At 45.8% G+C, this 14939-nt stretch overlaps 1 protein-coding gene across 4 annotated transcripts in view; it reads left to right on the top strand.

Annotated features, from left to right (window-relative positions):
* Positions 1-14939, top strand: part of PRR13 (proline rich 13) — a 184006-nt gene that overhangs the window by 135514 nt on the left and 33553 nt on the right. The gene's annotated exons all lie outside the window — the stretch shown is intronic.

Raw genomic sequence — 14939 nt, 5'->3', positions numbered from 1 at the left:
GAGGTTGAAATTGAGCATTTTGAGTGCGTGCCATAAAACACTGAAGACACTAAGAGGTGTCATGAAGGAAGTTTTATGCACTATGTGGGCTGTGCCTGGGCAGGAGTTGGAAGGCAAAGGTTGGGACAAGATAATGTGGGTTGGTTGCATTTATTGAAAGAGGTAGGCAAAGGATGTCAGCATAGAGCGTAAGGTGTGGAGGTCTGTGATGTGCTTCGAGTTATTACATTTCACCGTACACTTAGGGCATTAGTGAAATTCCTTAATCTCAGGGCCATGGTAGCTGTTTGACTTGGTCCTCCCTGCAGCCCCCCCCCCCCCCCCAACTTTTTGCCTTCACCCCTCCTATTTTTCTGAATTTATTTCTGTTGCCCTTAGGAGTCCTGGTGCAGGGAAAGTAAGAAGGAATAGAAGGAAAGAGAGGTAAAGAGCAGGAGCGCTCACAAATGGGAGGACAGGTAGAGCAGGGATGAGAAAGCAGGGGCAAGGGAGAGCAAGAAAGGGGGACTGGAAAGGGACGGTTGCATCCGGGGTCAGAGAGAGCAAGCAAAGAGCAAGCAAAGACAGAGGCTGGGGGCATCCAGAGGCGGAAGTAAGTTGATTCAGGGGAGAACGCAGACTAGGGAATTGTAAGGGGTGACATTCCAATGAAGGACAGGGACAGAAAAGAATGACCGGACTGGGAGATGTCAAGCAGAGACTTGCATGCAGCCATAGTGGAAGCAAGCAGGGCTTATGGGACAGAGAAAGCAAGAAGGGACATAGGAGGGTTATAAGCACCGCCTAGGCATCTAAGTGATCAATAAGAACAGGAGCTGGAAACAGACACGGAAAACCTGTGGATGATTCTGAAGAAAAAAAACAGCAGCCATCTTAGAAGAGAATAATTCAAAACAAATCTCAATGGGATACAATAGTTCACACAATAAACAAACTAATTCCACAAAAAGAAAAGAAAAAATAGACTATAGAAAGGTCTTGGTAGTCGTTGGTAGTTCCTCAAAAGAAAGCAGACAAACTCCAACCATAACGAAAAAATGGTAAGTAAAACCTAAACTAAAGCCTGATAAAACTACATGTATGTCGGCCATCTTGGAGCGATGAAAACTTCGCAATGAATGGGAAAGCAATTTAATCTACGCTGTACACTGAAAAAACAGGTGTGTATCCTTACTTTTATTCAACTTTGTAATAAAAAGCCACAAAAAGTATAGAATACTCCTCTCCACGTGCTTTACATTCCTTATGTGTAAACCCCAGGGAAGCAAGAGTATGCGCCATACTGTCAGATCAGGGGTGTGGAATGTAATCAAATATCTACTTGTCCATGGGGCAGGTTGCTTCATAAATCTACTTGTCCTGTAACAAAATCCACATGTCCCTTTGGTTCCAAATAGTGCAGCGACAAATTATGGCATTATATAAGAGCTCTGATATAGTCTCTCTTGATTATACCAGGGCTCCTACCATAGTAGTGTTTGAATACTTGCAGTCCCCTTATGTTGCCACGTTTCCGCAGATCTACATACTGGGGCTGAAGGTAGTGGTAAGCAATAGTTCCAGGGTTAAAAAGCCCGTTTGAGTCTGTGCAAGCCTACTAACGTGCATGTTTTAAGGGTTTTCAACAACTCCTCTCTAATCTTTTCCCATACTGACAAATGTGGGAAATTTACTCCTGACAATGACAGATGTAAACCTTCTTCCAGAGTTGGGAAAAAAGTAGTTGGAGGGAAAGTGAACTTCAAACACTAAGATTTTCACATGAGCAAATCTACACATGCATATTTGTTCATGCTAAAATGCAGTTCACAAATATTTTCTAGGAGTACTATTTCGAGACCTACTTCTGTAAATATTTGGGAATTCACGAAAGCCATGTAGCTGCACTTAATGCAAGGACATATACCATGGGTGCCCTTCTGAGACTTTCTTTAATAATTGGGCCCCTAATTTGGTCTGGTGTTGACCATGAGCTTTTGGTTTATTAAAAGTCTGTCTCTCTCTGTATTGACTGGCTTCACTGTGAGTGACAGCATTCTGCTTTTTCAGATGGAGCATATTGGCACACGAAGTAATTTTGTTCAGTGCGAGTAACTACTGCAGACCCCCCAGAATATAGCGGCATGAATTAGCAAATTTAGCGGCACAAAAATGGAAATTTAGCGGCACAAATATGGAAATTTAGCGGCAATTTTGCGGCATTTTATGTGGCCATTTTTCCTACAACAAACACAAATATCTTACTTTTTTTTAGTTATTTAACAACATGAAGCACACGCACACACCCCCACACACATCTTCTACCATCTCTCTCCTTTCTACCCGCTCTCGTGCCCTCTTCTCTCTTCCCCTTCTGTTTCCTCACTCCCTCATCTTCGACCGCTCTCTTCTTCTCTTTCTCCCTGTCCTCTCTCTCCATTCTCTCTCCCACATTTCTGTCTGTCTCCCTCTTTCGCTTTTCTCTATCTCTTTCTTATCACCCCCTTTCTCCCCTCCCTCCACACTCTCCCCCTCTCTCGCCTGCCTCTCTTTCCTTCATGTCCCATTCCTATCACCCACACCTTCTCTTTGCTTCTTCGCTCTCCCCATTTTCCAACTCCTCTCTCCTCCTTATCCCCTGCCTTACCTTCACCTCGGTTGTGCTTATCTCCTGCTTCTCTCTCGCTGCTCTCCCACCTCTCTTTCCCAATTATCTCTCTCGCTTTCTCTCCCACTCCTTTTTTCTCTCTCTCCTTACCCTGTCCCTCACTGACCTCTCTCATTCTCACTCTCACTGATCCTTCTCACTGCCCTTTCTTTCCCTCTCCCTCATTCACCTCTATCCCTCCCTCTCTTTCTCACATCACTCTCTCGCTCTCTGATTCTCTTTCCTCTCTCTTCCCTTCTTTCTCCTCACTCCGTCCTCCATATGTCGCACCCCATCTCCCTCTGTTTCTTTTTCCTTTCTCTCTCTCCCTCTCTCTGATTCCGTTTCCTCTTTCTCTCCCTCCACTCTCCTTTTCCTCACTACCCCCTAGCCCTGTATCTCTTACCCTCTCTCTCTCTTTCTCCTCAATTCCCCTTGTTCCCCTCACCCATCCTCTCCCTCCCTTCTCTCATTCTCACCCCCGCTCCCGCTCTCTCTGTTTCCCTTTCCTCTCTCCCTCCACTCTTTCCCCTCACTTTGCCCTGTCCCATTTTGTATCTCATACCCTCTCTCTTTATCCTCACTTCCTTCTCTTCCCCTCTCCCCTCCCCACCCCGCTCTGTAACTCACCCCCTCTTCTTGTTTCTCTTTCCTGTGTCTCTCCCTCCATTCTCTCTCCTCACCTCTCCCTGTTTTGTATCTCGTAACCCCCCCCCCCCTTTCCATATGACAACTACTGCCTATCCCTCCCCCGGGTGCTACAAACTGCTTGCCAATGCTTAATGTTTCCAGCCTCATTTGCCACCCCTTACAAATGAGCTCCCAATGTCACTCCTCCGATTGCCTCGCTTCTGAAATGGAAAAAAAACCAAAAGCAGCTGTTCTGCCGTTCAAAGCCATTCTGGGTTTATTTAGGCGCTTCCAATACAACCTGGACGTGGACGCGCTGCTCGGAGCCGGAAGCTCGCCTTTTGGGCCAACAAAGGCTTTGTCTGCTCCCAGCAGGCGAGACGAGCAGCCGCGTTCATTATCACCCGCAGCATTATTAAGAATCCTCCATCAGGCCCCCTAATATCCGGCTGCAGAAGAGGGTGCAGTTGAAACCCTTGCTCACAGTTAAATCACTACCGTACCTCATGCCTGCCGAGAGCCTGCCGTGGTGCACCACGCGATCATGTGATGCATCTTTGCGACCTAGTCAGACCCCCCTCGACCTCCTCGCTCCTTCTCGCCGCGAAATCTAAGGCGGAAACGGCAAATTTCGCGGGCTTTTGCCCAAATATCGCTGCACTTCCACAGATCGGCCGATTTCGCGATTTTTTTGCAAATCGCGAAATCGCGATAAGCTGGAGGGTCTGACTGTGGCAGTGTGTGCTTTTTGAGACCAAAAACAATTTTTGCTTTTGCCAGAGTTTGCAATAATGGTGAGGGCCCGGCAGCTCCTACACCAATAAAGGTTTACAAAACCATGCCAAAACAAGTCCCACATTGACAAAACTTAAAGCTGCCCACCAATTTCAGACCGACTGTCTTTGCCAATGCTTGTTTCTTTTTGTTTCTCATAATCTTATTGTAACTGGTTACACTGATTTTCCATTATGAATATTTTTGGGAAATACTAGCATGCATCAAAAACATGTTACTAAATGATGCTTCAAAGAAATGGTACCAGACATTTTACAGTAGTTTAGCGAAATGTTTTTTTTCCTACTTTCATTTTTTTAATGAACATTTTATTTTGAAAGCAAAGTATCATCAATCTTGCTTTCAAGCTTCTTTAAATATTTGCATCAAATCAGAGAGCATTCTGGGAGGATTATACATAGCCTAATATTGCTAAACCTTAACCCTTTCCATGCGGCCGCGATTCCCCTGGTGTGCTGTAAACAGCACGAACAGGGGCGGGCCGTGACGAACCCCAGCCGTCATCAGCACACGAGCACCGTAGTGCATGACGGCTGGGGTTCGTCATCAGCATGGAAGGGGTTAAAAAGGTGTGTGCACGTTTTTATACTGGAAGCACTGTCGGTAGTGCAGTTAGTGCTTACAAGATTTACTTTGAAAGCTCACCCTAATAATAAAGGTTTTCAATTAATGAACCATAAATACAAGTTTGAACAGCATAAACCTATGAACAAAAAGATTACCTTAACTGCAGACTGTGCCCTTCCCTGATTCATAATATGGTACTGCAAACTGGCAGCTAAAGGGTTTGCGCTGCAGGGGTGGACCTACTTGTCCCAAGGACAAAATGCACATGAAAACTTGTTACCCTTGACCCCTAACAATATGTCCTGGGCTATAGGAATTCCACATCCCTGCAGATGCGGTGCAGCAATCTGGAAACCGGGAGACACTATTAACCCCTTCCATGCTGATGACGAACCCCAGCCGTCATGCACTACGGTGCTCGTGTGCTGATGACGTCTGGGGTTCGTCACGGCCCACCCCTGTTCGTGCTGTTTACAGCACACCAGGGGAATCGCGGCCGCATGGAAAGGGTTAATACCAGCGCGCTTGAAGTATGCTGGTAATAGGAGCGTCCCCAGCAAAACAAGGGCCGCATGGGGTGATAAGTTTAGGCATGCATCAGCGGGAACACTGTTGTCTAGTGTTCTGAGTTACAAGGAGCTGATTGACCAGAACACACCGGGCTCCCAGCCAACTGTATCTGTGCATTTCATGTTGCTGGTGAGATGAGAGCTATGGCTTTGGAAGGGGCGGCCCATTAGTAAGAATGGCGGGAAGTAGGACTTTTGGTAGCGCCACCTTTGTAATGAAAAACAAAGCCCCAAAACACCTAACTTAAGATGCAAGAAGATACGGCGAAGCTGAACATGCACCCACAGTGTAGCACGAGCAGGAAAGAAATAAAACAAAATAATCCCCAAGGAACAGATAAAAAAACAAAGTATAACGATACAGTACTTTGCCCCTGCTCTATGTAAGGAACGAAAGAGAAAAAGGAGGGATAAAGAAGCAGGACTGCCCAAGAGCAAGCATGAATTTTTAAAAAACACTGTAACAAACAAATGAAAGGCAGGGGTGGCTTTAAGCCCACAAAATAAGTATATACTAAAGTGTATGCAAGAAATCCTAAATGGTTTCTGGCTCATGGTTTGCAGACTAGCGGATGCCAGCAGCGGCCGTTCAGTTCACAAGGAGGTTTGGCTGGCTCGGTAGTATCAATCATCATGAACATTCTTTTACTGTACCTCGTTAACAATGTAAAATTATTCACTACAAGAGAACTCGTCTTGATCCACGAAAACATTTAACAATGCTCTGTAACATTACACTGGTTCTGGCTTGAGCTAACCTTTGACCCCTGCTATGGGTTTGCGCTAATGCCATCATGAATAATTCTGGTCCAGCACGCGCTCATTGAGATCAACCATACACTTTGATGGTTCCTTGCTGGGTGTGATTCATCTTTGTACAGTGTGTAAGAACAACAGGAGAAGACCCATAAACCTCGTTGGGATGGGTGTATCATGTGAGCAAAGACAGTTCCCAACAGGTATTATGTGAAGACAGTTTTAGAAATGTATGCAACATGCATTACAAAGAAAGGAAAACCAAGGAGTCAAATGCTTTTCAGAAAGGGTAATCTTATTTTCAAAAGCAAAAGGAAAAAACTTTCGAGGGTCAATACAGTTAAAGCAGCACTGTACAGAGTGGATCTTGTGACAACCCGGTGACACTTGGTGCAAGTGCTATATACAATCAGTGACAAGTGAGTGTGCAAGTGTTAAAAACAACAGCAAAGGCGACGCATTAGCCAGGGTATAAACATCAAATAATGGCTCCAACAGAGACAAGTTGCAATCACTTGAAACACAATTATTTATATGGGAGCACAAGACGTGATATGCGTCGTACAATTCAAGCTGTCTAGTCGACGGCGTTTCGATCCCCTTTAGTCGGGATCGTCATCAGGACGGGGTTGTCGATGGGAACAGTGACTTAAGCTCAGGCAGGAAGGCGTAGTTGAAATCCTGTTTTAGAAACTCAATGGTCCAAAGTTACTGAATGTTTCTTCCGTCTGGGCAGCGAGTAATACTGGCAAGGCCTGACTTAATCAGGGCTGTAGGCCGTAACCGGGGCTCTGCTGTCAAGCGGACTGCAGGCAATGAATGCGCGATTCATTGCCTGCAGCCCGCTTGACAGCAGAGCCCCGGTTACGGCCGGTTACGGCCTACAGCCCTGATTAAGTCAGGCCTTGCCAGTATTACTCGCTGCCCAGACGGAAGAAACATTCAGTAACTTTGGACCATTGAGTTTCTAAAACAGGATTTCAACTACGCCTTCCTGCCTGAGCTTAAGTCACTGTTCCCATCGACAACCCCGTCCTGATGACGATCCCGACTAAAGGGGATCGAAACGCCGTCGACTAGACAGCTTGAATTGTACGACGCATATCACGTCTTGTGCTCCCATATAAATAATTGTGTTTTAAGTGATTGCAACTTGTCTCTGTTGGAGCCATTATTTGATGTTTATACCCTGGCTAATGCGTCGCCTTTGCTGTTGTTTTTAACACTTGCACACTCACTTGTCACTGATTGTATATAGCACTTGCACCAAGTGTCACCGGGTTGTCACAAGATCCACTCTGTACAGTGCTGCTTTAACTGTATTGACCCTCGAAAGTTTTTTCCTTTTGCTTTTGAAAATAAGATTACCCTTTCTGAAAAGCATTTGACTCCTTGGTTTTCCTTTCTTTGTAATGCATGTTGCATACATTTCTAAAACTGTCTTCACATAATACCTGTCTTTGCTCACACTCATCTTTGTACAGGGCAGGCTGCTTCAGCCTTTCTCTACACAAGACCATTAAAACAATGGGGTTGACCCAGTGAGTCAAAGGACCTGGGTATCAATTTATATATAGAAACAAAGTGGCCCTTGACACAACTCAAAAAATTGATGTAAATATTATTTTTAGGATAAACAGATTTAATCAGGTCCCCTTGCCCTTCCCTTCTGACCCCAGTCCTGAAGAAGATCCGCAGCGGAGGCCTGAATTTCCCCTTTTTCGTGCAAGGGTCGAAACGTCGACGATTATGCCCCCATCATTTTTAGGCCTACACTTTTAATGTTCCCTGCCCTTGTCCCCCCTTTTGTATGGTAAAACTATGTATATATAAGTGTATGGGTAGGCTTTTGGTTGTTCAATTGGAAAATTTGTATTTTTAGTTGTACATAATTATCTTAACTTTGTTCTTTGAGCTATTTTTCTCTCTTCAATTCACTTGAGCACCCCCTTTTCTTTTACCTACTGCATCTCGCAGTTTTCTCTTTTGATCCATTATTTTAGGAACATGTAAATAAATTTGTTATATAAAAGAGAGATCAAGTATAACTGTTTTTTGATTTGTTTGTGTTGGGTTTGTTGCATTAATACCGTCTTTTGCAAATAATACATCTCCTCTCCTCAGTTACAGATTAAATCTGTTTATCCTAAAAATAAGATTTCTTTACACAAGGGCACATTCCTAGCACAGCCCCTCAACATGCCAGGCACCCGCTCAAAGATGGGTTGAGCCGTGCCAGAAAAGCTTTCCTGTGACATTATAATAAGTTAGCATGTTTCCACTATACTTTCAATTAAAGGTGTTCAGCGCTTTCATGAGGGCCCAAGGTTCGGGAGCGGCCCCCGCTCTACACAAATGTGTGGGAACAACTGCCCAGGCTCCTGCCCCCCCCACCCATTCTTTACCCGGGCGACACTCGGTTTTGCAGCATGAATCTGCCTGGATTCACTTTGCGGTGCATTATTCCACCATCTAGTGGTTGGGTCCAGCATTGTAGTCTCTTTTTTTACGTGGCCCAGGTGGGCGTCGACATACCACCATTTGGTGACCTTCGTGACGTCGACGTATTTCCTCTGGAAGCTCACACCTTTGGTCGCCATCTTCAGATTCTTTTTTCTGCCGTTGGGTCCGGATCGTTACGGAAGAATTCCAGAGTTTTGACAGAGGAATCAAGGAAAACAGAAGAAAATAGACGAAAATGAAAGTTTTCAGCTACAGCAGATTACAGGTCAGGTAAACGGGACGACGAGGGAGAAGGTTTTCGACCGAAATCTCGAGGTTCAACTGAGAATGCGCGTGCAGGGGGCTCCCTGAGCGCTGGGATGGACCAAACACCTTTCAAGTTTTGCACCAATTGCCACCACAAATACGCACAGAAGGAACAGCATCCAGTCTGCAACCTCTGCCTGCCGCTCAACCACAACAGGGAGGACTGCAACCCGTGCTCGGCGTTCACACCCAAGACCCTGAGAGTAAGAGAGAGGCAGAGAAGGGCGAACCACACCATGCACAGGCCACCTCCATCGCTCCGAGACTTGGGCCTCTCCAATGGAGAGGAGGACAACTTCGCCGAAGGACCAGAGCACTGCACGGTTGTCTAGGTCCATAAGAAGACGTCGAAGGAGGTAAGGGGGTCGTCGACCCCTAGACACTTGAGCGACATGTGAAAGGGTGAAGCTAAGGCCCCGAGCGACACTTGTAGGAGTGAAGCAAAGTCCTCAATGGGAGCATTGCAGCCAAAACACTTGAAGGCAACCGCAACCAAGGACAGTCACCTGAGCGGATCCTTCGAAAAAGACTCCCAGGTGGCGAAAGCCCACGAAAAATCTAGGTCGTCGAAGGTTGCCCTCAAAAAGGACACCTCGGCGACCAGAAAAGAAGGGCCAAAATCGACTTCGACAGCCTCGAAGCGAAGCACTCCAACCTTGGATGCCAAACATGCCGCCGAGATGGAAAGGAAGACGAGGAGGCTCGAGGCCGAAATGGCAAGCATCCGGCAGCGGAAAAGGGACTTCAACGAAAAGAGCCAAAATACCATCCCGCCGAAACCCGCGCTCGAAGTCGAAAGCGACGACGAGGACGCCGAACCTCCGAAAACGCCTGAACCGATCGAGGAACAGGAGGAGGAAGCCTATTATTTCGAGGGCGAAAACGACGAAGAGCAGCAGTCCTGCTGGGACTCGACGTCCTCGGAGGCACAAGACTTGGAATGGCATGTTCTCAACGCCAAATCGCCGGAAGAAGGGGTAGACACTTACCCTTCGAGGCCTTCGCCACCAGACGACATAGGGATCTACAATATGGCCGTCCAAAAAGCTGCACAGACGGATGGGGTAAAGATGGAGGAGGAGAAGCCCAAGGCATGTTTTCTCCTGGAAACTCTGCTGCCTCAACAAACTAGGAGCCAGTTCCATGCTCCCTAGTGTGCTGGACCAAGGAAGAGAGGCCTTCAAGGAACCAGCAGTATGCAAAGCTGTGACTCAAGAACGGAAAAGAAGTATAAACATTCCTCAAAGGACCCTGCATACGTCCAAGGGTCAGTACCAGCCGATTCCATAATCACAGCAACGGCTAGGAAGAGGGTCAATGTACCCACTAATGCCGGCCCACCTCCAGACAAGGAGAGTAGAAGGATGGATCTCACAGGGAGAAATGTGGAGAGAAATGTAGCAATCCATTGGCGCATCGCAAACTCCAATGCCCTGATCAACAGGCATGCATACCAGCACTGGGAGGAAGTGGGGCAACTCCTAAAGCATCTACCAGACCAGTACCAACAAAGAGGGGCTCACCTGGTAGAAGTGGGAAAAAGCATGGCGAACACATGCTTGAAATCGGCCTTGAATGCTGCAGAGACGTCCAGCAGACTAATGATGATAGGAGTGACCAAGAGAAGACACACATGGCTCAGAATTTCTGAATTCAAGCCAGAGGTGCAAAGCAACATCGTGAACACACCTTTTAACGGAGAGCAACTGTTTGGCACACCAGTTTACGACAAGTTAACGCAGCTGAAGAAGGACAGAGAGACAGCAAGGTCCATAGGAATGCTGCAGTTCAGAGAAATGAGAAGGGTTACACCCACAAGAAGACCAGGTGATAGGGGGGCAACGTGCCTACCACATCGCACTAAACGTTTCACCAAGGCTATCAAGTGAACAACCAAGGCCAGCAGCAGCAGGGACAGCAGCAGCAGAACTGACAGTACCAGCCCCGGGGCCAGTCCTTTCGAGGGTGCGCAAACGGACGAGGACAGACACGAAGAAGAAGCCAACAGCCTTCCTCCAAGTGACTTCACCATGAAGCCAACACCCACCCCAGTAACACCTTGGGGTGGGCACAAAGACATAAGGAAAAGCAGCAACCGGACGTTCCACGGCAAACAGGACCTCGAACACACAACACCAGTAGGGGGCAGAACAAGAGACTTTATCCAGGAGTGGAGGAAGGTCACGACAGACAAATGGATACTAAACATCATACAATACAGATACTGTATAGAGCTAGAGAAGCAACCTCCAAACAGAAAACTAAGAAGCCAGGCACACTCATCAAAGGAACTCTTGCTCTTGCAACTAGAGGTGTAAGAACTGCTCAGCAAGGAGGCAATAGAAATAGTGCCCCACAACCAGAGGAACAAAGGGGTCTACTCAACTTACTTCCTCGTGCCAAAGGTGGACAAAACACTAAGACCTATTCTAGATCTAAGGTTCTTGAACACATTCATAAAAACTCAAGGATTCCAAATGACTTCCCTAAAGAGGTAATACCACAAATACAACAAGGGGATTACATGGCAACTATAGATTTAAAGGACACGTACTTACACATCCCCATCAACCACAAGCAAAAACATCTACTAGTGTTTGTGATCAACCAAAGTCACTACCAGTTCACAGTACTGGCATTCGGACTCAAATCCGCAAACAAGGGTGTTCACAAAATGCCTAGCAGCTGTCGCAGCACACCTACGAAGGCAAGGAATACCCGTATACCCCTACCTTGAAGACTGGCTAAAGCAAGTTTGTACAGCCAATGCAAACAACACATCAGGTCATACTAACACTGACACAACTGGGTTACTCAATCCACTGGGAAAGATCGTCAACAGAACCAGAGCAAATCAACATCTTCTTAGGGGGGAGATCAACACCATACAGGCCAAAGTGTTCCCCAGCAGGAAGAGGACATTGGTGATACTGAGGGAAAGATATAATTACCACAAGGGGCAAGTTCTGACAGTGAGGACGGTGAGGAAGCGGATGGGAATGATGGCATCATGCATTCACCTATTCCAAAATATTCGACTACACATGAGACCATTCCAGGAATGGATACAGCAGCAATGGTCACAGGCAACAGGGAGTTGGGAAGATCTAGTGGTTGTCACACACGCAGTGCATAAGGAAATAGCATGGTGGAAAAAAGAAAACATATCACAAGGAAAACTATTCACCCAACCAACTCCAACAGTGACCATCAGAACGGACGTCTCCCGCACCCATGAACAAGCTGAAGGTGAGGAGGCCATGGTCGCAGCAGGATACGGTCAAGCACTTCAACTATCTGGAACTAAAGACCGTGTTCCTAGCCTTAAAAGACTTTCAGAAGGAGCTGTACACAAACAGGGTGCTGATCCAAACAGACACCACAACCATGTTCTATATCAACAAACAAGGAGGAACACCATCAGTAGCACTATCAGGGCGAGCACATGAAATATGGTCATGGGCCATTTCACTAAAGATAGACCTACTAGCAATACCTCTCCCAGGGAGGGACAATGTGGAAGCCGACAGACTCAGCAGGCAGATTTCAGCATCCCACAATGGGAGATCACCCAACAGGAAATACAGAAAGTATTCCGGAAGTGGGGTATACCTCAAATAGACCTATTTGCAACACACCAAAATGCCAACACTTTGCATCCAGACAACCGGACCATCGGTCACAAGGGAATACGCTATGGTAAATTGGTCAAAGACATTTGCATACGCTTTTCCCGGATACCACTGATAAACAGGGTACTTAGCAAATGCAGGATCAGCAACATCTCGTTGATACTAATAGCACCTCAGTGGGCCAGACAGTCATGGTTCTCACAAACAGTAGAGATGGCGCATGCACCAGCACCAAGATTCCCAAAACGAAGGGACCTGTTAACAATGCAGAACCGAAGTGTGCTGCACCTAGAGCCAGAGAGCCTCAGCCTAGCTGCATGGCTCCTGAGGACCTAGAGTTTGCACACCTCAAACTACCGGTGAGCATAATGGCAGTGCTCAGAGAGGCAAGAAGACCTACCACAAGGAAAGGCTGCATAGCAAAATGGAAAAGATTCTCCAAATGGTGCACTAGGAAGAAACTGCAGAGGAAAATTACAAAGGAGTCAACAGTACTAAAATACTTAACACATCTACTGCAAAGTAAACTAAGCTACATATCCCTAAAGGTACATTAAGCGGCGATAGTGGCTTACACAAGAGGAGACACAGGAAAGTTTCTTCACCTCCTAAGTGGTAAAAAGATTTCTAGAAGGAGCAAAGAGGATCTCACCTCCAAACAGAATGCCAGCACCAGCATGGAACCTCAATGTAGTGCTAACTCAATTGATGAAGGCTTCATTTGAGCCAATTCACAAGGCTACACTGCACATGCTCACGCAAAAGACGGCCTTCTTAGTGGCTATCACATCACTACGAAGAGTAAGTGAGTTGCAGGCACGAACACTTCAAGAGCCTTACCTACAGATACACATTGATAAGATTGTAATGAGAACAGACCCACACTTCATGCCAAAGATAGTGTCACGGTTCCACATCAACCAAACAATCCAAATACCTAGTTTTTTCCAAAAACCAACCACAAGCACAGAAAGGGCACTGCACACACTGGCTGTGATGCACTATATACAAAAGACAAAGGAGTGCAGAAAAACAAAGCAACTCTTTGTCTCCTTCGCCAGCAGTTTTTGGGGACGCCCAGTTACCAAAAATACCATTGCACAGTGGATTGCACAAGCCATACAACTATGCCACAAACAAGCAGGGCAACTGTTACAAAGAGCAGTGCTCTTACCCACTCAACTACGAAGAAAGGAGCAACAATTGCGTTTCTAGCTAACACACCAATTCAAGACATTTGCCAAACTGCAACATGGTCTTCAGTGCACACGTTCACTAAGCACTACTGTGTAGATATCCAAAATGAACAAAGAAGTGCAAGTGGGACAGAAGGCCTTACAACACATATTCAGTAACCAGTGCTCATCTTCCACATCAGCCACCACAATAAGGACAAACCGCTACAAAGTCTATGCACAGCATAGTGAATCCAGAATGATTCCCGCTGCAAAACTTATAGTTTCTTACCTGTCGGTGTAGTTTTGCAGCTTGAAGACTTTCTGGATTCACTAACGAACCCACCCTCCTCTGCCAGAAAGATCAGACAGGAGGAAAGGGATTAAAACATGAAAGGACTTTAGAAAATGTAATAAAGTATAACTGTAGTCATGAGGTAAATCCAAGTGGAGATTTATTTATAAGTTACAGGATCATAGATGTTGGTTACAAGCAGAATGATGGTTGGTTCAGGATCACTTCAAGCTAGTTCATGGCCCCACCAGGAGCTGCATCTTCACAGCTCAGCCCACTCACACCAACAGTAACTCTTCCAGTCCACCAGGCCTACCAACATTCCACACTGTCATCAAGCATTCCAAGGTTCCATACATACACACATGCAAACTGGCTGAGCTGCTGTAAATGTAAGCACAACATATCCTCTTTCCTTAAGGAAACAAAGAGAACATATAACCAAATAGTTACAACGAATTACGAAGGAAAGAACAGAAAGCCAAATATAAAGAAAGGAAAACTAAGTACAGACGAGCAACAAGATATAGGTGAAATGATGCTAACAGGAAGACGAAGCAAGACACACCACCCCTTCCCTAGGGAACATCATGAAAATATGAAGATGGTAACATGCAAAAAGTAACATGCTCAGAGAGTAATAATAAAATAATGTGAGGAGATATAAACTAAACACACGCCAAGAAAACACTCTAGAACATGTGAGATAATCAAGTGTAGAGTAGGCATAGCACAATAAAACGGGTACAGGTGAGTAAAAAGTAATGTAGACGCAAAGTTTACATAGGTACGTAGAGTGAAAACAGTGAAAACGATGTGCGCACAACCCACACTGCAGACTAGTTCGAGAGTATAGAGACCAGCTCCTAAATACAACCACCCTACATCAGAAAAAACAACCATATAAACTTAATGCGCCAGCAATACCAAGATGGTCTCAAAGAGGAACATAAACAACTCACACAAAATTTGTACCACGTAACACACAATTGAAGTGTGAATAACCAAAAATAAGTGTTGCATAAAACACTATTAAATACCACAGTCTTACTGAATTGCTGCATGAATCACTATAAATACTACAGTCTTACTGAACTGCTGTATAAATCACTATAGATACTACAG

The sequence above is a fragment of the Lissotriton vulgaris genome, chromosome 1_1, assembly GCF_964263255.1.
Source record: "Lissotriton vulgaris chromosome 1_1, aLisVul1.2, whole genome shotgun sequence".
Lineage (NCBI taxonomy): Eukaryota > Metazoa > Chordata > Amphibia > Caudata > Salamandridae > Lissotriton > Lissotriton vulgaris.
This window is presented reverse-complemented; position numbering and strand designations above follow the sequence as displayed.